Consider the following 27,196-nt stretch of genomic DNA (forward strand, 5'->3'; position numbering starts at 1 on the left):
AACTCTCTGAATGTAAGCATGACATCCTAGTAGAGGTAAGCAAGTGTAGGAAATTAAATAATGAAATAAAAAACTATAAACTGGCACTGAGACAGTGTGATCAACCAGAGTATGGGAAAGGGTCGTATGATGGGCGGGAGCAGCCCTTCCCATCAAGTCCCTTATGTCATTTACCTACCGCCTCCCTTGTACAGACTGAACTGACCTCATGCATGCCACTTATAGAGCACAGGGAGACACAAGGCAGTCTGATCAAGAAGGCCAGTTCTTATCTGATATTGATGAAGATTCACCATTACCAAAAAGCAGGGGCCGTGTCCCTGAAAGATTAAAAGTATATTGAGGCTTAATACCACATAATAGGAATTCACCAGTCACGAGTACTAAGGTACAAGTACACTTTATTTTAACTGAACAGCTGTCTGGCTCTCAATACCCCACAATGTGTGCAAGCAGACATCGTGATATGAGAGAGTGCTGGACATTTCAAAAACATTTTCTCACAATCCCGGACACATCGTCAAGCCCCTCTTCATTTCATACATTTACCTAGGGTACATTGCCTTTCCACATAACTAATACATGTTAAAACATTCTTGAATAGCTGGTTGTTTTCTGTTAAGCACTTCATATGTTTTTCAAACACTGGACACAAAGGTAACAGTCCTCATTTCATTTACCTATATTTGTCTACCATTTGTTCTTAGGTTTAAAGTCAGCTTAGCTTCAAGGAGCAAAAAACTCCAAGGTTTCCTTAGTGCAGGACAAACAATCCACCTTAGCAGCTTCAGCATGCTTATCTACGTTGACACAGTACAAAGTTTATTTTGCTCTGTTGGAGACAAAAACACGAATTCTAACATGGGACAGAAAGCAGGAGTTAATCAAAATGGCAGATAACTTAAAATGGCGGCGTAGTTAGCCTATTTCAGGTTCATTCAAATGCGAGTTACAGGGTGATGCGAATGTGCTTAGGCTAATGTTTACTATCAGATGGTATTCATACAAAATATACTTTTACAAACCCTCGTTTTGGCCTAAGCCATGCGTATTACTCAAATATTAGCATCATCCAAAAACCATGTATCATCGTCAGAACATCCTGAATCGCTATCCTTAAAAACATTGATTGCCATTAATTCCTTCATAGCGATGTCCTGCATTACCAAGGCATTAGTAATCTTTCTGGGCATATGTGTATTACGTTCTAGTTTACCAACCGCTTGTTCACAACTTCCCCCTAGCATAGAACAAATGACAGGAAGACACTGTATGCAACAGCAGCAAAACAGTACAATGCCAAGGATCACCATTAGAACTGCAAAGATTCTCCAGACCCAAGATTGTAACAAGTCCCTGAACCATGTGCCAATATCACAGTTTCCCTCTGGAACGTGTACTTCAGTACTTAAGGTGTGCAATTTCTTAATTGCCTTAAATATGGTGGGGGAGGAATTGGGTACAAAAACACAACACGCATATCCCACCATTTTGCACACCCCACAACGCTCAGATAGAAAGATGTCTAGCACCATCCTATTTTGAAGAGACACTAATCTAATAGCCTTTTGCTCTAGTGTCATGTTGTATAGGATGTCAGTGATTTCATTGATGGTTTTCTCTAAAACCCTCACCAATTTTCTAATATCTTGGGAGTTTATTATCTGTCCCCAAAATGGCACAAAGGATTTAGCAATGTCACCCAGAATCTGTGACATCCTCATCCCGCCTGGTAAGAGTTCTAGAAATATGAGCAGTGATGGCAACATATACGCATGGTGATAGTATACCTAAATAACAAGTACCTTCGCAATCTCTTGGCAACCAAGGATATGCCTCATTACTGCAAACAAAGTAAATGGGGTCTCCTACATATAGAGGTCTATCTTCACTAGTTAGCACAGCAACATTCGTACATCCCTCAAATGTACCCATTGGTTGGGAACCCTCCCTTTGTATGCAAAATGGAACAGAGTTTGGACTATGGTTAACAGTATAGGAAGGAGGCATGGCATCCCTATTTCCTATGGGAGCCATTTTAAAGGTAATAATTGATTGGAAAGGTCTGGAAAGTCTATCAGAAGGCCTAATAGAAGCAACATTTAGCTTGCTCCTATTCGCAAACAGAGAACATCCTAAAGGTGCTAAAACTTGTTTTTCAAACTCATTGAGATTAGTCCCATCAATATTCCCATTGACACTATCGTTCCATCGGCCAAAGAATAATGCCTTAAGCGAAGCATAACATGTAGTAGTTAGAGGGAGAGGATGTATATACCAACCCAATCCCTTTTCCCCATGTTGTGGCAGATGTGAACATATCCAACAATTGGTCTTATTCAGAATGGCATGGATTGGGTTCATGATCATCAAGAGGGTGTTGTTATGATAACCCCCTCTATGTTGGAGGTCTCGAGGACGAAGAGTGTGCGAATGCACATAAGGTAGAGACACAGTGCAGTTGGCAATAAAACATCTAACGGATGGTCACTCTCCAGATACCAAAACCCGAATATCAATGTAATTACAATACAAGCTGTTATTGTGATCAGTATCCATTTGGTCCTTGGGGACCATGACCCTCGATGGGCAAACTCATTATCAGTACAATTATCAAGATCCTTTTCAGTACGAGTGGCCCCTCAAAGAGGCATAGTTTCTCAGCATCTGTTAAGAAGCCTCACTGTTGGGCTCTTTTAGTTCATCCATGGGTGGCACTTTACCACGTGGCCTATCTTGAAGGTAACTTTTCCGATCCCTGCCTCTTATTGCATGCAGCAGAGAAATGACGAGGGACTTGCTCAAAGGTGGTTTCTTGTGGGTTTCTTGTGGGCACAGAATCCTAGCTGTACTTTCTATTCTATTACATTAATGTAATGTCAGCAGGCCCTAAATCTAAATCCTGTTCTGTGATCGCAGATTGTACCTTACAACTCCAGGTACTGAATGATCGGTGAACAAAGCGTTGTCCTTTCCTGAAGAAGATGAAGAAGCAGAAACAAGATTGATGGACGGTGAAGAAAAAATGAAGAAGCAATAATCTCCCCAGGCCCCACAGGCTCAGGAAGGACTTTCGTGACACTGTTGGTGTCGATCAAAGCAGGCTTGTTGTGAGCGTCGGGATCATCAATTCCCTTCTCCTCCTCTTCGTCATAGGGCAGAGAAAAAGGAATCCTCTTCACATGTGTCACGTGGATCCAGTGTTTCTTTCCGGTCACTCGTACTGCGGTTTGCATAGCCAAAAGGATCTGGTACGGTCCTTTCCAGTGAGGTGCAAGGCAGGTTCCCCTCTCAAAAGTATTCACCAGGATCCACTGACCAGATCGGAGTCGATGGCCTGGACCCTCGTATTTTACAGGGAGGGCTGCTCGTACCTGTTGGTGAATCAAACGCAAGTGTTGAGTCAACTGATCACAATAGCCAGAAAAAAGCGGGTACTCAAGCTATTCTGTGAGCAAAAGCATTCGCTTTTCCTACATCGTCCGTCACTATCTGGTGTGCGGCACACTTGATTATTGCTAGTTGCGTAGGAAGCGCATGTGCTGACAGGAACTGGACTATCAGAGTGCCATGTTGAATTTTTGTTCCATGTGAGATCAAGAATCCTCTCTCAGCCCACAGTCGACCAAAATTATGAACCACCCCAAATGCATACTGACTATCTGTATATATATTTACACTAAGACCTTCAGACATTTCACAAGCTCTGCTTAGCGCAATAATCTCTGTGGCCTGCGCAGAATTATGCGGAATTCATTTAGTCTCCACAATAGTGCTTAATGTGGTGATTGCATAAGCAGTGGTGGATGTTCCATCCGGAAGTTTAAAACAGGAGCCATCACAGAATAGCTCCCCTTGCAGATTCTTTAAGGGTGTATCAATTAAATCAGTTCTGACCTTAGTTTCCCGTTCTGTAATAAAGAGGTAATCATGTGACATTTTGTCACTGCAATCCTTCTCTTGTGGAGAAGGCAATAATTCAGCTGGATTCAATGAATAACATCTTTTCATTTGGAAATGCGGTGTAAATAGAATCTGCTTGTATCTTGTTAATCGGGCTGATATGAAATGTTGCATCTGCGTTCTGTTTAATAGAATGGTGCCCCTACAGAGTGGGGCATCATCACGGTTAAAGAATGACCTAAAACCATACCTTCACTTTGTATTACGAATGCAGCCGCAGCAGCTACAGCTCTCAAACATCTTGGCAAAGCACATGCAACAGGGTCTAACGCAGAGGAAAAATAGCTGCACAGCCTATTCTTGCCCCCATGTTCCTGTGTCAAAACAACCAAAGCACATCCATCACGTTCATTCACATGCAAAACAAAGCCTTTTTCGTAATTTTGTGTGCCCAAAACTGGTGCTGAACACAGGGCAGCCTTAAGCAGATCAAAAGCGTTCTGGCAATCCATGTTCCACGGTAAAGGCAAAGAAATGTCCTTCTTTGTCAGTGCCAACATAGGTTTTATCAACAAGAAAAATTTGGGATCCACTATCTACAATATGAGGCCATGCTTATTAAAGTTCTGACCTCTTTATGTGTATTTGGAACAGACATATCAGAGATGCTTTGTATCCGTTCAGGTGTCAGTCTTCTTCCCTCCTTCGACAGGACATAGCCCAAATAGGCGACCTTCTGTCGACAATACTGAAACTTCTTCAACAAAGCCTTATGCCCATGCTCTGCTAAATAAATTAGCAGCAACACGGTGCCCTCTTTGCAAGCAACTTCAGAATCAGCAGCTTGAAGTAGATCATCAACATATTGCAACAATGTGCAAGTGGAAGGTAACTCAAGTGTATTATGCTGTTCTTTCAACGCTCTACTATAAATGCTTGGACTCTCAGTGTACCCTTGCGGTACACGATTGAATGTGAACGAGCGTCTCCCTAGGATGAAAGCAAACAAATATCTGCTATCAACATGCACAGGGATACTAAAGAAAGCAAATCCACAACACTAAAATGTGTAGCCATGGCTGGATTCATAGTCAAAGTTGTAGTAACATCAGGCACAATCGGAAACTGTGGAGCAACAACCTTATTAATTGCACGCAAACCAATAATAAAATGAAAAGTAATCGCATTATCCCCTTTCTTGTAAACTGGTAAAATCAGACTATTACAAACACTCTCTGCAATTTCCTCAATTACACCTCGGTGTACGAAATCAGAAATAATACTCTTTAAAGCCTGTTCACTTTCAACCGAAATCTTATACTGCGGAATACGCAGCAATTTAACTCCTGGTTTCAACACAATTTTAACGGGTTCAATTTGTAAAATTCCAATGTCATTATCATTAACTGCCCATAAACATGTCGGAACCTTATTCAATTCAATTGGTAAACGCAAAGACAAAAATTGTGGAAAAGAAGTTGGTTGGGCCGAAATCGTTAAGTACACTCCATCTGGAGAACAGTATATCACAGCATTCAATTCCTTTAATAAAATGAAACCCAACAAATTTTTGCCACAATTTGTCATCAATATAAATGGACAATAATCAGTGAATGGCCCCAGTAAAATTGGTACCAGCAGAGAGACCAGACTTACCACTGGCATACCAGAGAACCCTACAGAAATGTTGTTCTGCTCTGACAGTGGAATATCTGGAACCCGTGAATGATCAATAGAACACCTCTGTGATCCTGTATCTATCAAAAAGAGATGCTCCCTATTCCCCACCTTCATTTCAACGTAGGACCCTTTCTGATCGACGGGATACTCTACCATCACCTGTAACACTTTCCTTTGCATTGCCGGAGCATACTGACTAAACGTGTCATGCTGTTATGCTCACCTGGTCTCCGCGGGGACGTTGGGGCACGGTTGCAGCCCTCCCAGGAAGTATGACCCCCCCGATCTGCTTCCTCCAGCTGCAAATAGTCTGTGGGCTGCTGCGATGAATTGGAACCCAGCTCCTGCGTAGATATGAGAGGACGTAATTTACTGGCCTGCGAGCGAATTCCCTCTCAACACTTTCCTCCCATAGTGTGGTGAGCATGCATCGTCCCATTAAGGCTCACCTGTAGATTATTAAGGGTGAACTCTCCATCCTGCTACTTCTAGCAGGGGCGCATGTAGAATGAGGACTGAGTTCCTTCACTGGTCCTTTATACGTGGTGTCCAGTCCAGATGCGATGATTTCACGCCTTTCTGGTAAGTGTCTTTCTGTTTTCTGTTTGTCGTGAAGTATTGTTATTGTCTTGTTCTCAGCATGTTGTCAGCTCTGTAACAATGTCTATCTTTCTCCCCACATAAATGTGATTGCGGTCCAGGAGAGCAACAGAGCCCGAAGTGGCTCCAGATGAGGAGCAGAGGATTCTGCGGCAGTCCGGCAGCAGGTAAGTGTGCTTTGAAGGACAAGCGCAAAGTATTTTGCAAGCGCGACTTTAAACTGTATGCCTAACCTTGTCTTTTGTCCTTTTACAGGGTCCGCCTTCGTGAAAGAAGATGTGCTGCAGAGTCCAGCGCTGGAGTTCTGCGTGCCGGAGATGAAGAAGATGTCATGCTACAGTTCCGGGAGCTGGTGTTTTGTGTGCCGTAGATGAAGAAGATGTCGTGCCCAGAGCTGAATTCCTGCAATCCGGAAGATGAAGAATGGATGCCAGGTTCAGCGGAGATGGATTCAGGTATAAGCTGACTCCAGGAGGTAAGCGTAGGAACAGGAGACTGAAATCCCAAGGTAACTGCTAGTTAACCCAGGTGGCGGTGAACGTTACGCTGAATGCGAATGCAGATTAACGCGAAGCGTGTGCCTTGGGGTTGGGCTGGCTTTTATAGCTGAGCTCTTAAGGCCACGCCCACTAGCTCAGTCCTGCTGGCCACACCCTGCCACTCCTTGAAGCTGCACGTGCAGCTGAAGATAGAATGCCACACCCGGACTGGTTACACACAAGTGGAAAGTTCTTAAAAGCACTCCTGCCCATAATAAAAGAGTCTTGTTTCTGTTTCAAGCACTCCTGCATATAATAAAGAGAGTCTCGCTTATGTTATTCCATGAGCCTGGCGCCAAACCCCTCAACCCCTGTGGGACATTCATGTCCGTTAAATCACTCCATATATCAACTAAATACGTTCCCATCCGTTCTATCAAAATATTCTGTTCAGGAATACCCCCTTGGTCAGAAATCGCAACTAAAACAACTGATTCATCACCCTCTTCTATGTACTTTTTAGCCCACGTATACATTTCTCTCTTTCTGCCTTTAGATACTATGCCACGAGTCACTATTCTTGGATCAGCTCCCGACCCTTCAACCACTACAGGTGGAGCAGAACCACCTGGCAAAGAGTCAATAGGTAGCAGAGACAATACCGCTGGCGGTGCAGACGGAGCTATTGGGACGGCAACTGTCAGCAAGGGTAGAGGTACAGGAGGGGGAACAACAACGGGAAGAAGAGGAACAACAATAGGAAGAGGAGGAACAATAACGGGAGGAGGCACATAAGGAGGTGGTGCAGTTGAAACAGTTCTATGTTCATTAAATAATTTATTAAGTAACTCATCTGATGTATGAAAATCCTGAGAGGGATATATCTTTTGCACATCTAGTTGAAAAGTCCTATCAATACTTCTAATGGATTCTGACTGTACCCGCTGATCATGCAGCAAGGCTATCTCAGCATTCGTCATGTGTGTACGTGCATGCTTTTCTCTACTTCTGAGTTGCTGCATAGCTTCCTTCCTCCAATCTCTAACTGCATCAAATGCTGCAGGCCTAGCCTTTTTTCTCAACAATACAGATTCTAAATGCTCTAGGCGGGCAATTTCAAAACTACCATAGACTGGCCACTGAAGTTCGGAAACATGTCTGGTCTGTCTGTGCCAAATGTCATTAAATACCATTAGGTATTCCTAGGCCATACCTACAATACATAAAATAACCTGGCGACCCATCAGGTGGCGCTGGTTGGACCTGTTTCAACGATTGTCTCTCTCTGCGGAATAATACCCTGAAACAGGATGACAATATCCCAGGCTTATCAAATCACTGTCTTTACCTGGTGTTGTATGCATTTTCATGACTTTTAAGAATTGGGGCATGACTCACCTGATTTCAAATTTGAAAGGGGTCTGAATGGATTGCAAATCATCGTGGAAGGCGTTTTTGCAGACCTCGATACGGAGAACCTCTTCGTGATGTCCTACTAAACGCTGCTCACAGTCCAGGGATCTGGTGTGCAGTACTGCAGAGGAATCGCGTCTCACTTTGCAGGGGCCCCCGTCACTCTCCGATCATGGTCCAGCAGCCTCGTCTTCGTCTAGCGATGTGACATCAATTCTGAGGGTCCATATTCGGGCGCCATCTGAAAGAATAAAAGAATATCGGTGCTTAGTACCACATAATAGAAATACGTCAGTCACGAGGTACAAGTACACTTTATTTTAACAGAACAGCTGTCTGGCTTTGAACACCCTGCAATGTGTGCAAGCAGACACCGTGAGATGAGAGAGTGACAGACATTTAAAAAACATGAGTATTTATACATTTTTCGCACAATCCCGGACACATCGTCCAGCCCCTCTTCGTGTCATACATTTACCTAGGGTACATAGCCATTCCACATAACTAATACATGTTAAAACATTCTTGAATAGCTGGTTGTTTTCTGTTAAACACTTCATATGTTTTTCAAACATTGGACACAAAGGTAATAGTCCTCATTTTATTTACTTATATGTGTCTACCATTTGTTCTTAAGTTTAAAGTCAGCTTAGTTTCAAGGAACGAAAACAAAGATTTCTGCAAAAGCAGATGTTCAGCTATTCATCATTCTGTTTCGCTATTTGAACTGGGAAGACACTGTTGGTACAAATTGCATCTAAATTACTGATTAGCACGGCTCTTGTTTAACTCCAAGGTTTCCTTAGTGCAGGACAAACAATCCACCTTAGCAGCTTCAGCATGCGTATCTACGTTGACACAGTACAAAGTTCATTTTGCTCTGCTGGAGCCGAAAACACAAATTCTAACATGGGACAGAAAGCAGAAGTTAATCAAAATGGCGGATAACTTAAAATGGCTGCGTAGTCAGCCTATTTCAGGTTCATTCAAATGCGATTTATAGTGCGATGTGAATGTGGTTAGGCCAATGTTTACTATCAGACGGCATTCATGCAAAATATACTTTAACATCGCAACCAGTGTGTCATGGGAGGTCACAGATAGTCCAGCAAATACTTGTGAACCTGAAAATACATTTGATGAGAAGATCATAGAATTAGATTTACTGAAAATTATCTTGCAAAGACACCAACTAGCCCTCTAAGTTCAAAGGGGAAGGCAAAAGCTTCAATCTAGGAGGGGCATTTAAAGAAATTACACACATTCAGGGGAATGGGGGGGATGCCACCAGACTACCTGGAATGAGGGACAGTACACATTGGCAATGGCCTAAATAAGAGACTGTGCATTATCCTGTGCCAAAAAGTGATGATAGGGAAAGTGCCCATGAGAGCTCACAGTGACACAGGCAAAAGGAGGAGTCTGGAACCCATGTTTTTGGGAGGCATTTGCCAATCTCAGAGAGATAGGAAGCGCCCAGAAGACAGGGGCTGAAGTTCTAATAGTAGCACTGATTCAGAAGGTGAATGGACTCAGCTTCGAAGGCGCAGAAGGAATATAAAGCAGAGAAAAGGTTTTGTTAAGGATCCCATTAGATAAATTAACGCCTAAAAAGCTTCTTGAAACTATACCACAAGAATGGTAAGTATTCGGTGATGGAACATTTGAAACTTTATGAACAAATGATGTCATAGTTTGAAATATAAAATGTCAATTGAACGGAGTTTGAAAAATTGACGTTTTCCCCATAGTAATCTAGTTTCTTTGCAGGACTGGAAGACCATGATCATTATATATATGTCCACCTATAAGGCAGCCTTTTTAAAACACTTTTCAACTCACAGGAAGCCACAAGAGGCATGCAAGGCTGCCTACTACTCAAAATGTTGGGAAGATCAGGCGCCTAGGGAGTTTGCACAAGAATTCAAGCGTGCTTTTGTGCAAACTTCAAGGCGAGTGAATATAAATAGCAGGACATTTGTGACCACATACTTCCATGCACTGCCCAAATATATTTTTTCCCAACTAGTTTGAGATTTCCACAAGCGCCAGACACTGGATTAGGTAAATAGAACAAGCCACCCGGATTTATGAGGTACAGAAACCCACAGACAATACAAGCAACCCCAAACCCTCAAAACAGAATACCATCCTTACCGCTGTGAACGTGCCAGAGGTGAAAACTACCCCTACTTTATACCTGGAGACGGGGGCCCTAAAAGTGCTCCTACCACTGACAAGTAGAAGGAGAGGCAGAGTAGACCCTCCGTCTAGGCCCAATTAAACAGTAGTCAAACAGGGTATCAGAACAATGACCCTTCTGACCAAATGAGAGTCCTGGGTATAAAGGTACAAGGCGCATCCCAGGGTTTATTTACACTCCAGGTAAACCCTCAGACCGACCAGGTTCCTCAGTATGCGCCAACCGCTGGGTCTGATGCCCTGGGGGGAAAGAACTGAAAGAAAGTCCAGACAATCAACAGGTTCCAGAGGATGGGGGTCTTGGTGAAGGGAGATGCCAAGCCCTTGAGGAAGCGTCCTTTCTCACCAGAAAACAATCCTGGAAACCTCTCAAACTGATACTGACTCTTCCCCCAACCAAAGAACAGGGGGTAGGTAGAAGAGGCAGAAGAAAAACTAACTTTGAGGACAAGGAACACAAAATAATCCTCTTTGAGAAAGAAGACTCTCCAGAGGATTCAGGTAAGGAAATCTTCTGTTTCAGGAATGGGGGAATCCTCTGCAAAGTCTGACAGTGAGGATATGGAGACCGACCCAGATAGAGAAATTCCTTGACCACAACCATGCAAGCCAGATCATACAAAGACCATAGTGGTATCCTTCCTGAAAGCAGGCTCTGGGAACTGTCTCCAGATAAAGAGAGACAGCGAAAAACCTGGGCAAAAAGAGCATCCCCTGACTACAAACATTTCAAAATGTAGATTTATTCCTACAGATTTCTGATCTCTAACATTGGAAACCACCCGAGATCACTTAGTGACAGAATTCAACATTGAGAAAATGACCACCAAGCTGGCAACTAACTCACACTTTCTTTGTTGCCTTGAGGAGAAAGAGGGCAGATTTTAAACCCCGGTCAAGTTACAGGGTCAGTGTGAATTATCAGCTCTGTTGGATACTGGATCCAAAGCTACTCTCATGTCCAAAAAGTCTTTAGATCAACTGTATCTAGGAAGTGGGGAGAGTCACTAGGTTCAAAATTGTGCAAAACTGTTTAAAACACCTGGTGATAGTGGTGACTCCAGAGGGCACTCCATGTTTACTGGGGAACGATTTCCTTCAAAGGTTATTACCTCTGATTGATTGCGTGAACCAGGTCCTATGGACCCAGACTAACCTGCCCATTAAATGCAAGAAAATCACGAAAATTATGCGAGCCTGAACGGCACTTGCCATTTAATTGAGAGACGCACCGATCACGTGGAATTTTACTTCCAGAACAACGAAGTCCCAGAAATCACCCTCATCTCTATTGGAGAACAAGCCTGCAATGGGACCCCTTCTCAACTATTGAATGTCAACCTTTGCCCCAGTTCCAAGTGGTACTCTACACTGGAAGGGAATACTTTGAGATTTTATACAAATCAAAATTTCAAAGAAATACTGTGCCCAAAAGATGACAATGAAAAACCAGAGCAAAGCCTGACCAATATTCTGAAAAAGGGCAAACACTTATCTTTCCCCATTCGGATAAATGAGGGGGAGGAGCCAGTACTCGTCAGAGTATGTCTGAATAATGGAAAAACTTAATCAGCAAGGGATTATTCAGGAAACGCAAAACTCATCAGAACATTCCCACATGTAAATTGATTAATAAATGGGAAGTAGGTTTCGAAACACCAAATTCTAAGCATTTCCTTCCTAGCAAAAATGTCCATTGGCGATATAGCTATAGAACATAAATGTTGGGTCCTTTTCGACTTTTATTTGGGTAGTGACATTCTTAATCGATTCGCAATTAGCCTAGATCTGATTAACAAAGTATGACCATGACTGGGGGCTAACCCCATGGGCGTTGACAACACAGAGAGGGTATTTCGGTCAACTCAAGTACTGCCTTATGTTTAAATGGGAGAAGAGGTTACCATCCCAGGACAGGTGCGACAATTCACTATTCCCCTCAAAATTAAGTGAGGGCAAAACCTCAAACATAAGGACACTTACATAAATTTGAACTCTCCAACAAAAAGGTTTGTATTTATATCCAACACCCCTAGTGGATCTAGAAGATGACATTATTTGAATATTGGTAGATAACAGTGATCCTGAAAGTATTATTTTTGGCTTGTACACCTCTATTGGTATTGTGGTCGATGCCCAACACTTTTCTATTGATTGAGGGAATTAAATCATCTGACCCATTCTGTACAACTGTTATGATACCAGTGATGGTATCCCTCCAGAAAATATTTTTACCTGTCATGGGAGGAATTTCTTGGTGTACTTTGCGAGGGGTCAGAAATGTGAGATGGACAACTTTGTGAAGGTTTTTCAAAAAATGCCATTGCATTAACTCAAAAGATTGGATACATGCCTCACTATCCCTAACCTGCTGAGGACTTCCCTGCTTAAAATAAATGAAATGAAACACTCTAACAAAAGGATTCTGTGCCTCACACTTAAACATACATAACTCAACAAGACAATGGGCCTCATTATGCATGTGCCGGTCTGGAAACAACGGTGCCGGTAATTCTACCGGCACCGTTGTTTCCGGACAGGCACACTACGACTCTGTGGGCGGGTGCTGCCCCGCCTGCCAGGTTCAGACCTGGTGGGCAAGACTGCACATACCCGAAGATTTTCACAGAAGCACTGGCACCGTTATTTGCTGTGCCTGTACTCCCGTGGCACCCATTCCCATGGAGTCCTATTGGACTCCATGGGAATGGAGACTTACATAATTACTGGCACCTGACTTCCCAGCCACCGGGGTTGTAATACCCCAGTGTTACCGAGAAGTCAGGCACCAGTAATTCTTTTCGGGTCTAGCTGCAAGCCGCCAGTATCACCGCCAGGCTTACGGCCAGACCAGTAATGAGGCCAAATATATTTCACATCATAACAAATGTTTATCCTTCTAACCTGGGTGAACTCCCCTTCCCCAGATTCAAATAGGATTTTGTTCAACAGTTCCAAAAAGGGTAAGGAAATCCTGTATCGTAACAAAGTTCTACTTCAGTTTGCTTTTGGTTCCAACTCTGATAATATGGAGTTCCAATTTGATAACACAAGGTTCTTCTGTTCAACAACTCAGAGCATTTCCTTACCTCATTTATTTCAACAAAAAGGTCCTTGTCATGATAATTCTGCACCAGTTTACACAACCACTTGTTTGAAAATATTAAACACTTCTGCAGCAGTTCACAAAACACTTGCTTTAAAGGTATTAATTTGTCAGGATGATTCTGCATTAATCCACAAAAACACTTCAGTGGTTTTTCAATTTCTTCTTCAAGACCTTTAACCATACCACAGTACTTCAATGGCTTCTACCTGGTCCATTCACCTGCCAGGCTTATTGAGATAAAGTTCTCTGCTCTGGTGTACTCTCCTGCCAGAACAGATCCAACTACTACAACGTTCTCTGACCTGGAGTACTCCCCTGCCAGGCCACAGTAAACTACTACTGCAAGTACTTTTGTAGTAAAGATTGAACTCAGAATGTTAAAAATGTCTTTTGCTCCACAACATCAAATATGAGAAACACTTCAAGGGAAACAAGAATCACATTAGTGCTGTTTGTTACACCGGGGTGATTACCATACTCTCTGCAGGTTCTGCTCGACTCGCTCTGAACATCTTCCTTCAGAAAGGCAGCCTTCCTCCCAATCTTGTTTCTTCCCTTTTCCACTAACCAAGTGCCACAAATAATCCACTTCTTTGGATTTGGCAATGTGGGGTGCAGCCCTTCTCTTTTAGGACCTCCTTTTCATATGGGCAATAGTTTTTCGCAACATTTAAAACACCAACTGCCTTCTTCCGTCTTTGGAAATTCAGGTTCTTTCTTATTTGCTTGGGTATATTTCTCTTTTGGCTTTGGCAATGATGGTTTATCTTTTCTCTCATATATATTGTCCCTTTTAGTTGTTGGTTCTTATTATGCCCCACAATGTCACAATATACTCTTCTGATATAGTAATTAGTTTCTTATTTAGCCATCAGCGCCCTCTTAAAACAGATTGGTTTATAACCGAAGAATGAACATGCTTTGTATTAGTTCGGTATTCAAAATGTTTCTTATCACTTGATTTACTCCATTTAAAACTTTTCTAGCATTAAGGACCCTGGACTTGGCCAGTAGGCTGTTACCTAGTACTCCGTGGTCACTAACAGTGAACTCACCGGGTATGGCATGCGCATCTGTTTGCTTCGCTGCCTCCAGGTCCCCTGTTTCCATTTTCCCATGTGGTCAGGGAATCTCTCATCCACGGTCACCCACAACTTGCGCATGTGATCAGCAGGGCTCGCCTGCCACCAGTGCTTGTAAACGAGGGGATAAATTATCAAAAGGTGTGCTTCCTGCTGCACAACCTCTGCAGCTGCTTTCCCGAGATAGAGAGTGGCTACTCCCAACGTTTCCTGCTGCACAACCTCTGCAATTAAGGTCTTAAGCATCAAGGAACCTCTCGGGAACGGCATCTACTTCGCACATCACTGTGGTCCTGGCATCTCTGCTCACACACATCCTCTGCTTCTGCTGCCACAAGGAGGTATTTAAATTACCCCTCCTTCTACTACTACTCATTCTCATGGCCTGCAGTAGAGGGAGCTTTTTATGCCTCTCAGTCCTCCTCGGGTTTGGGTAGTTTTTCCTAATTGACTGAAACCTTCAGTCCTGTGCCTCTGCAGTCATCATTTTAGTTCCCAGCACTTTGGAATTAATGGGCCATGTAGTCCTCAATATGAAAATATCAAAATTGGGTTTCTCAGTGAAATTATCATCACCACATTCACTATTCGTCTTATACGTATCCCCCAAAGTACTGGAATGGGTCCATGAATTATTTGACTTTACAAAAGAGTATGGTTTCTCAGGATATAAATTGGTAATATTTAAAGACTCTCCTTCCTTATTTCTCTGGGACTTTCACAGGCTTACCTGTTTATGGATGTCAGTCATTTTAAGAGGGTTTTCTGAGTCCCAGAACAAAACTGGTTGTGGTTATCTTCATTTATATTCCAACAGTCAGTTTGAGAAAGTAAAAACTCTCTCTGACAGCAAGTCATTTTATATTTTGTTATTAAAGATATTCCCTTCCTTGGGGAAGACCAATACTGCGTCTCATCCCACGTGATCCTCCCGGCTAACACTGCCCCCCGGGGTTAGGATTAGGAAGCATCTGCCTTTCCCTGGCCACCTGGGAGGAGACATTAGGTAGGGTTTCTGTGAGGATTCCGTAGGATTCATCACAACTCTTCATGACCTTATGCGGTGGAAAAGATGAGGTGGTATTTAGAGTCAATAATAACTACCTCAAATCTATGGTACATCATATCTAGGTAAACACTGTTAAGAGGGATCTCTCTACACAACAAGGGTTTACGGCTGAAATGTCCAAGCCTGAGTTTTTTGCAGGTTTCAGGCAGATGGTTGAGGAACGGATCAAGATAGCTGATGCTTGTGAGACTGATAAGCAAAGACAGAAACTGAAACAGGTATTCCTAGACTTCTAGGATATCCTTTAGGTAGATTACTATGACTGTGGATGTACATACATTCATTTAACCACCATACCCACGCATCCAGAGATAGCTCCAGAATTTGCGAAACAATACTGGTTACCTGCTGCGTCCATGGAGTCACTCACAGAGATTATCAAGAACTTGGAATCCTGCGAGATAATTCATCCTATCCACAGTACCTTTGACAACCCAGTACTGGCATACTAAAGCCCAATGGGCAATGGAGACTATGGGCAGACATGAGGGAGTTGAACAAACGGGTCCACATGTCAAGATGTCCACTTCCCTACACTGATTAAGGGCTGGCACAGATACAAGGGTCAAAAGTACACACAGCCCTTGATTTCACCAATGGTTACTGGACAGTATCTGTGAGTAGGGAAGACCAGTACAAGCTTGCCTTTACCTTTGGGGGGCAGCAATAAACGTGAACCGGAATACCCTTTGGATATATAAACTAGGAAAATTAGTTCAATATATTCCTTCATAAGGCCATGCCCGACTTAGGCGAAAGGGGAAACCAGGTTTATGTAGATGATGTATTGATCAAGAGCTCAAGAACGTATTGCAGAAATTCGCTATGTTCGGGTCCAGATGCAGAAAGTTGGAGCAAATCTGTCCTTTCAGAAGGCACAATGGTGTAAGACCAGAGTGAACTTTCTAGGGCACGAAATCGCCCCTGTGGGGTCTCAACCACCTGGGCGAAGAAAGTGGATGGATTATTGACATTAAAAGACGCTACCAATCTGCGAGAATTGAGAAGCCTTCTGGCACTCACTAATTATAGTCAAAAGTACATTGAACATTACGCAGAGGTCACTCAACCCCTGGGCCATTTATCAAAGGCCGGAATTAAGTGGGAGTGGGGTCCGGAACAATCCGAGGCAGTTAAACATTTGAAAAGAAGCCTTTCTCAAACTCTCTGTTTGCCTTAATCCATTAAGAATAAGGAGTTAATTTTGATTACTGGGTTTTCAGATACCTGTCTGACACTGGCATTGTATCAAAAGCATGACAAGATCAACAAAGTAATCTCTTATGCGAGCACAACTTCGTCCTCCATGAAGAAAAATTCAACACCTGTGAAAGGCACTCTAAGCAATGGTATGTGCATTAAAAAATTACAGCACATTTATCCAGTGCGAGCACATCATTGTAGAGACTCCTCACCAACCTTTGCAATACTTACAAACTGACAGATTTCGGGCTGGGAATGTAAGTAATTCCGGATTGACTTACTGGAATCTGTCCATGCAAGACTTTTCTGTGAGGGTCAGGTATGGCCAAAACAAGAAGAGTCCTCTAACGCAAGGGTTGGCAGACTTGCATGATTGTGCTCAAGAAAACTGCCTTGAGGATGAAAGTCTAATAACCAAAGACAATATGGAGGCGTACTTAACTCCCCCACACAAGGTCTATGAAGGATACAGGGGATACCCATAGTTTATGTGGACGGATGCTCTTACCATATTAACAATAATGGGGAAAAATAACTAGTTGCTGGCATTGGGAATACCTGGATGAAGGATACCCCACAGCCCTCTGCTGGTTACAAAATAGGACCCCAAAGTAGTCAGGTGGCAGAGTTCATGGCCGTTCATCAAGTCGTCCTCACTGCGGTACACCACCAACTCAAAACACTGGTGATCATCACTGACTCTGACTATGTCAGGAATGGGTTTGTGGAACAACTGATCAGAAGAATAGAGGCATGCTTTGTGCTAACAATAAGCCTTTCAAACATGGTAAACTGATCCAGCCCATTGAAGATCTAGTGACCTCTAATGAGATGACCATCAATTGGAAAAAGATTAGGGGTCATTCCAAAATAGAGGTTCTAAATAACACTGGAAATGCCCTGGCTGACCGGTTGGCTAAAAATGGAGCTCTGCGGGATGATTCCATAGATACATAATCCTTGCTGGATGAAATCCAAGTTGCAGCAGTGCACATTTGATCACTGCACAAGAAGAGGACCTGATTATTGGAAAATTCTGTCAACACACTGAAGACCCAGTGAGTTGTCCTCTAAAGGGACCAGATAATAACCGGATTAAACCAGAAAAGAGGATCTCCGGGTGTTGATGAAATTCTCCAAGATGTTTCAAATCTAAGACAATTTGTTGGTAAGGAGATCACTATCTGGGTGTGACCAATGGGTGGTCCCTATCTCATTCCAGAGCCTGATGTTGAATCACCCATGATGCTGCTACTGCTGGTCATCAGGGTTTTCAAAAGATATTATAACCATTGCGAGAGGTTGCAGACTGACCACTCATGGGCCAGGACCTCAACATATATCCAAAGGAGTGTCTTTGTGGGTACAATTTCAGCTGAATTCCCCCACACACAGATCTTCCCTACAAAAAAGGGGAATGACACTGCCTTGGTCAGATTTGCAAGTTGATTTCATCGGGCCAGTGATTCACCCCTCTTGAGGCAATAAGTACATGTTGACTGTAACATGCTTGTTTACAAAGTGGGTAGAATTCCTGCCCTGAATTTTAAGGCAGAGACAGCTGCCACGCTAATGATCAATGACATATTCTCATTTTCGGCCTCCCGCAAAAGTAATTTTACCAGTGAGGTGATGACCAAGATGTCGGAGATTCTTGGGGTAAATAGAAAACTCCACATCGCCTACTTCCCAACATTGAGCAGAGGTGTTGACAGATACAATAAGACCATTGTAAGCATACTGAAGAACTTTGTGGCTGACTCTGGACCCAGTTGGGACATTCGATTACCACTTGTCCAAATGGTTATTAAGTCGACACCATCTTCAGCAAACAAAATGTCTCAATTGGAACTGATGACCGGATGACAAATTGTGTTATCTCAGTATCTGCTCTGTAGAACTCAGGAGTAGATGCTGATAAATGCGTCCACCACGTATGAGTACATTGAGAACATAAGGAAACGCCTCCAGCACGTTTTTGCTTATGCCCAGCGCAATTTAGAGAAGTCAGCTGAAGGGATGAAATCATACTATGATTTGAAGACCATGAAAGAGGAGTATGAGTTACGTGGTAAGGTATACCTCTACAATTTTCAGAGAAACCAAACCAAAGAGCGGATGTTTCTTCCATCTTGGTGCGGCAGTTTTGAGATTGTAGATAAAATATCAGCTGTTGTCTATAAGGTCTGCATCCCAAAAGGAGAACAGACGGAAGAGAAATGGGTCCATATGAATCAGTTAAAACGCTGTCATCCCTGACTAGCTTTAAGAGTGATTGAGGAGCCCACTTAATTTAGGGGCGAGGAACCATCTAAGGAATGAAAGGTAAGATGAAAACCCTGGATGGAAACTAAAATATATAACAGGTGAATAAGTAAATTAAAAGTTTATCAGAAATGTATGATGTTAATAAAATAAAATAAATTACTCATGTATTGATGGTAAATGTAAATTAGAAAATGTGTTTCAGAGTTTTATTCAATGTTATCCGGCGAAATAATGTTTAAACAAAAATGCTTCACAACTCTTTTTACATCTCTCCTTAGAGACATTAACGTAAATTCCTTCCTGCCTGGGGACTGGGAGAAGAGTCCAGAAAGGGCCCAGGAAACTGGGAATGGAAGGGACAAGAGGAGAGAAAGGAAGGGGGCTCCTTTCATACCCTGGAAACCCAGAAGATAGATGGAGGTGTTCAGTAGCACCTGGCACATTCCAAGTGCTGAATGGGATTACCACAATAAATGATCTCAGGCCCAATTAACGGAACTCAAAGACCATGGCAAAATACTACTTTATTATCAATTCAATAAAGTAGGAAAACCTGGTGAACAAACAGATTGCAGCTCACACACTCTCAATGCATTTCCGTTACCCAAACTTTTTTTATACCTTGACATACGTCAGCTATCATGTCATTCTATGTGGCTAACAGTAAAAACCTACTGGGTTAAACATATATACCTATATTTTATGTGAGTGTTAGTATCATCATTGGCTGCTTTTTATGTGGTAGGCACACCTTGAATTACCTCCAATTGCATAAAATACTGATAGTAGCATAACAGCAGTAGCAGATAGGCTTCTTCAACAATGTATGATCCACCATCACATACACCCTCATGAGTGGTTGGCATTCTCTTACCAATCTTAATTCTTAAACATTTGGCTCGTTAGCATCAAGTAAGCAACACAACCAGGTGCGAGAGAACAAGGTCAGACAACTGCCTTTCTTAGCTAATTAGCCTACCATCTCTTATCAGTTAGGCCCTAGGCAAAGTCTTCTTTTTTGTAGTTGACCTTGCTGACTGTTCTCTTGCTCTGAATTTTAACGTGAGTGAAGGTACATTGCTATCTTCGTCTGGAGCTTTATGAATAGGCCTTGTCTTCCAGTCCTGAACCACGTGTGAGGAGACTATGATTTTGTCTATTCTGCCTTCCATTTAGTGCTATTTGATTAAATTATATTGGGTGCTATTACTCTTCTTGGCCTCTGGAGAGTTGATTGCTCCATTCTGCATGAACTTTCTTCATCTGTAATTGTACAATACTTGGCATTCGCAATTATTCACTCCTTTACTTAATCTAATAGATATATGTCTTGCATATGTAGCTTATCCTCTTTGAACCCTTTCAAGCTTCACAGTTGCTTCTTGCTGTGGCATCCTTAATCTTGAGCCAAGAAAATAACCTTTGTTCTTACACAAATCTGTATTATAGTGCCTGTCAGCTCTGCAGCCTTGGTCTTTCTCCTCTTGAGGTTTCTCATCTACTATCACTTACTATCCATTTTCTTAACATGGCTGCTTTAACTGCATTCTATTTCCTACTTTAGAAAGCTTCTATGTTGTCTTATCTACCCTGTGTTTCTGCGTATTTACATCTACTAGATCTCTTGTCAATTATCTTCTTAGCGTATATAAGTTTTCTTCATATTCGCATACGTGTTTGCTTTGTCACTTTAAACACATCTTCATTCTTTAGATATTCATGTGTTGGTTTCAGTGCGTCCTTGTATCTTCTCTTCTTCATGACATCACTTCACATCTGGCAGTGCTTTTAGCTCTTCTATGTCTAGCGGGTTCTTCAGGCTCATCTATACCGCACCTGTTTAGAGATACATTTGGTACGGTTGCCTGAGTGCATACCTTCTCTCATATCTCTGATGTGGTATTGGGATGATACCAGCTGGCATGCACATTGCTGCCTTGCTGTTCTTCCAGTATGACAGAGGTGAGGGGGTGGACCGTATAAATGAGATAGACATATCTGCCTCTCTACAGGAGCCCGACCACCCAGTACTGGATAAATGGAGAATGGGCCATTCAAATCCCACGCTCAACTGCTCATTTACAATACTAGAACTTGAGGCGAAGAGGCAGGGGGGGGTCTGTTGGGTACATTTGGCACCAAGATACAAATGAACTGCTGTCGCCTGATTTAAGCCCAGAGTATGTAATTCTGAACTCTAAAGTAAATGAATGTTTCAGTAAAAGGAAAATACAATTGCATGGGCCCTGTGTTCGAATTGCAAAGCCCAGAAATAGAGGCCTAATGACCAATACATGTGACCAAGGCCCAAAGTGCAGCTTTGATAATACAGAGAGCTACCATGGAAATGTGCGCAGTTTGCACCTTAGGACAATGAACACAGGGAAAAGTGAATCTCTATTGCCAGAGTAATGTCAATATATATATCAGGACATAAAGAATAACACTGATGGCATGGTGCAGGAGAAAAATGAAGATGATGTGCTGTAAAATATATGAACGTAGGACTCACGTATACAGAAAGAAATTGTGACATTTAAGCCACTCATTTCTTTTCATCAGAGCTGACTTTAAAACCTGTGGTTAAACCCAAAGAGGCCTTCCCCACATTAGATTCAAAGGTGAAGCAGTGACCTTCCCCCTACATCATGTATGCACAACATACGGCCCGCGGGCCAGTTGCGGGCCGCCATGCCGTTTTGTCCGTCCCGCCAGCAACAAAGACTTTCCTAATGGAGGGCGGCCCGCAAGCAGCATCGGCCGCCCTCCATTACGAAAGTCTTTGTTGTCTTCCGGGCCGGACAAAACACTGGCCCTCATTGGTTCAGTGCACACGAACCACGCAGCTCCTACAAGCCACGTAGTGCGTGTGTGCTGCACCAATGGAGTGCCAGCAGTACGGCTGGCGTGGCCAGTAAGGCTTGATGCCGGAAGGCATTTCAGCCTTGTCACGTCCACGCCAGCTGTAGTGCCAGAAGCCTCTCCAACGTTCCAGCACGTCTGGTAAGTACATGGTGGGGGGGCTGTATGTTTGTGTGTGTCTGTCTCGGGTCCGTCCTGACTGTGTTTTTTGTTTTTGTATGCATGTTGAGATGCAGGGTTTGGGGGGTTGTCGGGTGTGTATGGGTGTTTGTATTTGTATGCTGAGATGCGGGGGTGGGGTGTGTGTCGGATCTGCTTGAATGTGTTTGTGTGAAAGTGCAGTGTGTGTTGAGATGCGGAGGGGGGGTGTGTGTCGGGTCTGCCTGAGTGTGCTTGTGTGCAAGTACAGTGTGTGTTGAGATGCGGAGGGGGTGTGTGTGTCCGGTCTGCCTGAATGTGTTTGTGTGCAAGTGCAGTGTGTGTTGAGATGCGGGGGTGGGGTGTGTGTCCGGTCTGCCTGAATGTGTTTGTGTGCAAGTGCAGTGTGTGTTGAGATGCGGAGGGGGTGTGTGTGTCGGGTCTGCCTGAATGTGTTTGTGTGCAAGTGCAGTGTGTGTTGAGATGCGGGGGGGTGTGTGTGTCGGGTCTGCCTGAATGTGTTTGTGTGCAAGTTCAGTGTATGTTGAGATGCGGGGGTGGGGTGTGTGTCAGGTCTGCCTGAATGTGTTTGTGTGCAAGAGCAGTGTATGTTGAGATGCTGGGGGGGAGGAGGGTGTTGGGTCTGCCTGAATGTTTGTTTTTGTGTGCAAGTTCAGTTTATGTAGAGATGCTGGGGGTGGGGGTTGGTGGGGTCGGGTCTGCCTGAATGTTTGTTGTTGTTGTGTGCACGTTCAGGGTATGTTGAGATGCAGGGGTGGGGGGTCCGGGTCTGTATGCATGCATGCTTGTGAGTTTGTTTGGTGAGTTGGGGGTTGGGGGGTTCAGGTCTGTAGGGGTCCATGGTGTATGTTTGTGAGTTTGTGTGTTGAGTTGGGGGTTCTGGTCTGTAAGGGTGTATTGGTGTATGCTTGTGAGTTTGCGTGCTGAGTTGGGGGTGGGGGGTTCAGGTCTGTATGGGTCCATGGTGTATGCTTGTGAGTTTGTGTGCTGAGTTGGGGGTGGGGGGTTCAGGTCTGTATGGGTGCATGGTGTATGCTTGTGGGTTTGTGTGCTGAGTTGGGGGTGGGGGGTTCGGGTCTGTATGGGTGCATTGTGTATGCTTGTGGGTTTGTGTGCAGAGTTGGGGGTGGAGGGTTCGGGTCTGTATGGGTGCATGTTGTATGCCTGTGAGTTTGTGTGCTGAGTTGGGGGTGGGGGGTTCAGGTCTGTATGGGTGCATGGTGTATGCTTGTGGGTTTGTGTGCTGAGTTGGGGGTGGGGGGTTTGGGTCTTTATGGGTGCATGGTGTATGCTTGTGAGTTTGTGTGCTGAGTTGGGGTGGCGGGTTCGGGTCTGTATGGGTGCATGGTGAATGCTTGTGGGTTTGTGTGCTGAGTTGGGGGGCTCGAGTTTGTATGGGTGCATGGTGTATGCTTGTGAGTTTGTTGTGCTGAGTTGGGGGTGGGGGGTTCGGGTCTGTATGGGTGCATGGTGTATGCTTGTGAGTTTGTGTGCTGAGTTGGGGGTGGGGGTTCGGGGCTGTATGGGTGCATGGTGTATACTTGTTCGTTTGTATGCAGGGGTGGGGGAGGTTGGGGTCTGTATGAGTATGTATGAATAGTGCATGCTTGATGGCATGGGGCATAGTGTTTGGTTGGGGGATGGGGGCCATGAGGCATAGTGTTTGCTTGGGGAGTGTGGGCCATGGGGCATAGTGTTTGCTTGAGGGGTGGGTGTCTTGGGGCATAGTGGTTGCTTGAGGGGTGGGTGTCTTGAGGCATAGCGTTTGCTTGAGGTGTGGGTGTCTTGGGGCATAGTGTTTGCTTGAGGGGAGGGTGTCTTTGGGCAAAGTGTTTGCTTGAGGGGTGGGTGTCTTGGGGCATAGTGTTTGCATGAGGGGTGGGTGTCTTGGGGCATAGTGTTTGCATGTGGGGTGGGTATCATGGGGCACAGTGTTTGCTTGAGGGGTGGGTGTCTTGGGGTATAGTGTTTGCATGAGGGGTTGGTGTCTTGGGGCATAGTGTTTGCATGAGGGGTGGGTGTCTTGGGGCATAGTGTTTGCATGAGGGGTGGGTATCTTGGGGCATAGTGTTTGCTTGAGGGGTGGGTGTCTTGGGGCATAGTGTTTGCTTGAGGGGTGGGTGTCTTGGGGCATAGTGTTCGCATGAGGGGTGGGTGTCTTGGGGCATAGTGTTTGCATGAGGGGTGGGAGCCATGGGACATAGTGTTTGGTTGAGGGGTAGGAGTGGGGGCTATGGGTTATAGTGTCGCACTAGAGTGAATCCAAAAATAAAGCTAAAACAGGCACATTTAGGAGATGTATATCCTTTGCTTTTTGTGGAAACCTGACTCAACGAAGGCCATACTCCTCTTGGGCAATCCAAACAGCAAAGTATAGCTATCCAAAATAATGGTATGTCCAATCAAGTGTCAATAAAATATATATAATTTAATTAAACAGACGATTTGCAATAACTAAATAGAAATAAATAACAATGGAAAATGTGTAGTACAAAATATAAGTTTGAAATACAAATAAAAATCATTACACCTCAAAAACGTATTCTTTTTCCATGTGTTTAATAAAAATTGGGGGTTGAAAAAGCCTCCTGCCACGCCACGCCCCACGGCGCCTACCGCCCCACCCACATTTAATTTCCGGCCCACTATAGTCATCATGTAAGGTACTTTAGGCCCTCTGTCAAAATCAGCTGGGCACCCCTGCCCTGCATGTACCAGACACAGATGGGAAATCTCTGTTTGAAGCTTCTACAGAGCCAGAAATGGGACAGAGCGTATGCCAGGGACTAAGTGTTATTGGGATGAACAGATGACCATTGAGTCAACAAAAACTGCTGTTAATGGATGTGTACTCTGAATATAGTCAAAATGAATTCAAATTTTGCGGTGAAGCCCCGAGCTGAAGACAATTGACATGCACCAACAGGATGTCAAATGAGTCAGAGGGTATAGTTGTACGCCTTTGTTCAAAGGAGATAAGGAGACCAGGGCCCGGCCATTACATTTGAAAGAAGCTAATTGTTTTATTGCAGGCTGAATCCACACCGAGTGCCCAGGACTACATCAAGATCTTGGGAAGAGCAAATGTTTGGTGAAGTGAAAAGTATGTATGTCATTAATAAATCTGTCATAGGTTTATATAGAGACTCATATTTTGTCCATTAACATGACAACCATGACACTTACAAAAATGGTTCAAATATGCGCAAAAAGCTTACGAAAAGATACAACAAAATCTTGTAATGCTAAATTCTATAAATTGAAGAAAAGTGTTATGTTGAAGATTTTAAGTCCATTAGAAGTCTTTAGAAATCACATTCCAAATGGGTGGAGACTAGTAACGAAAAGGGACCAGTCAGAGAAAAGGGGCTAGGCCTTGGTTAAGGGGGAGGACAAATAGATGTCCAATTCAAATCATGTGCCAATAAGATGACACCTCATAATATAGATATTGTGGGGTGTGATTGTGGGTTTAAGAGGAGACACACAATGGGAAATAGGGCTCTTGCCAAAATGAGGATTGTCTATCCAGAATGATGAGCTGAATAAAATGAGGAGAGCCTTCTCAAATTATCTGAGCTGTCTGTGCTGACTGGAGCTCTAGAAAACTATTGGAAGGGAGTCAGAAGGAGGTGGTTGAAATCAGGGGAAAGACTAAAATCCAGAGGGAACAAAGAAAGAGGGATTGATGCTGGAGGCTATCTATAACTGAGTCTGGAGGTGCAGTCTTACCAGATCCTTGTGCTTCCCATGAGATGACCCTGGGGCTTGATGACTTTCCTGAGCATTCATCCTAGAGATATTCGATGTACATACCTAATCCCAACAGAACAAACCATTGGTGGGGGTCTTGTTAAATTACTATCTTTTCCCGTATAGGCATTTGTGATTTATTAATAATTTAATTAATTCCCAAATATCCAAATGACAGAGGGTGATCTTGGAGAAGTTCAAAATCTTCAACGTCTCCCCCAGTGCGAATAATGGCATAGTCCTATAAGGTAACTTTCAACCGCCTGTATCCCTGATGCAAACCTCAAAATTTCACTTAAAGGAAGGGGGATGCAAAAAGAAATTTTAAACTGTGGAACACTCCCTGCGCCTTGCATTAAAACAGACAGGGTGCCAAATTCCCAACGGAATATATAAGTTTGTGCTGTACAGGAAAGCGTTTGCTATGTTAAACAAAATGAAACGATTGATTAAAAAGTACACTCTCTAATGAGAGGGACTCCAAATTGAATGAGAGACTGTTAAATGCCTTGGGGTAAATGAAAATGGTTCATTATATATATTCAGAAAAGAGGTTGTTGATTAATTTTGTTGTGCCAGAATCTTGCTGGAACTGAAAAGTGTGCAGGGACGACCAAAATAAAGAGCTCTGCGAATGTCTATTCTGTTGCCAAAATAGAAAAGCATTTCATTTCATTTAAAGTCATACCATTTACAATCCATATGGTAAAGCAAGACTGTCTTGTCATGTTCTCGGATGCTGCCTAAATTAACTTATTTATCTATTGGTCATTTATATGGCGCCTATACACTTAAGAAGCGATTCAAAGCACTCCAGCGCAGGGAGGGTGAGTAGATAAGAAAACAGAATTGACATTTTTAATAGGCATTGGAACATTCAGACTGGGCAAGTGCTATGTATTTGGAGGTACTACATAGAACAAAGAGGAAGACAAACTATTTACAAAATATTACACAATTTTTGTATGTGCCTAACGGTTGTTTTAATAATGCAAGAGCTATACATAAAAAAATGGAAGAGGGAAGGGGGGACATGAGTCAATGAGTCCATTATATGTGCCTGACAGCGTTTCTGATAGTGATAAGTGCATGAGACAAGTAGTAGGTTGGGAGGGGTGGCGGGGTGAGGTACACTAGCACAAAAAACGTAAGTGGCTGCAAAAGTAAAGTCATCTAAATTCGAATTTAATTTTCTAGCAGAGGCAGTCTAGGTACACAAAAAATTAAAGGACTGCAGATGTAAAAAGTCACCTAAATTCGAATTGTCTAACAGGCACACTAGGCACAACAAAATGAATGTGGCTGCAGAAGTAAAGAAGAAAAGTAAGAAAAAGGGGTGGGGGTCAGTACTGCACAGTTCTGGCCAGTCTCTAGGAGGCCTAATAGATAAGGAGGACACAACCACAGAGTTGAG

This window comes from Ambystoma mexicanum, chromosome 1p (genome assembly GCF_040938575.1).
Source record: "Ambystoma mexicanum isolate Mex_15411 chromosome 1p, UKY_AmexF1_1, whole genome shotgun sequence".
Taxonomy (NCBI): domain Eukaryota; kingdom Metazoa; phylum Chordata; class Amphibia; order Caudata; family Ambystomatidae; genus Ambystoma; species Ambystoma mexicanum.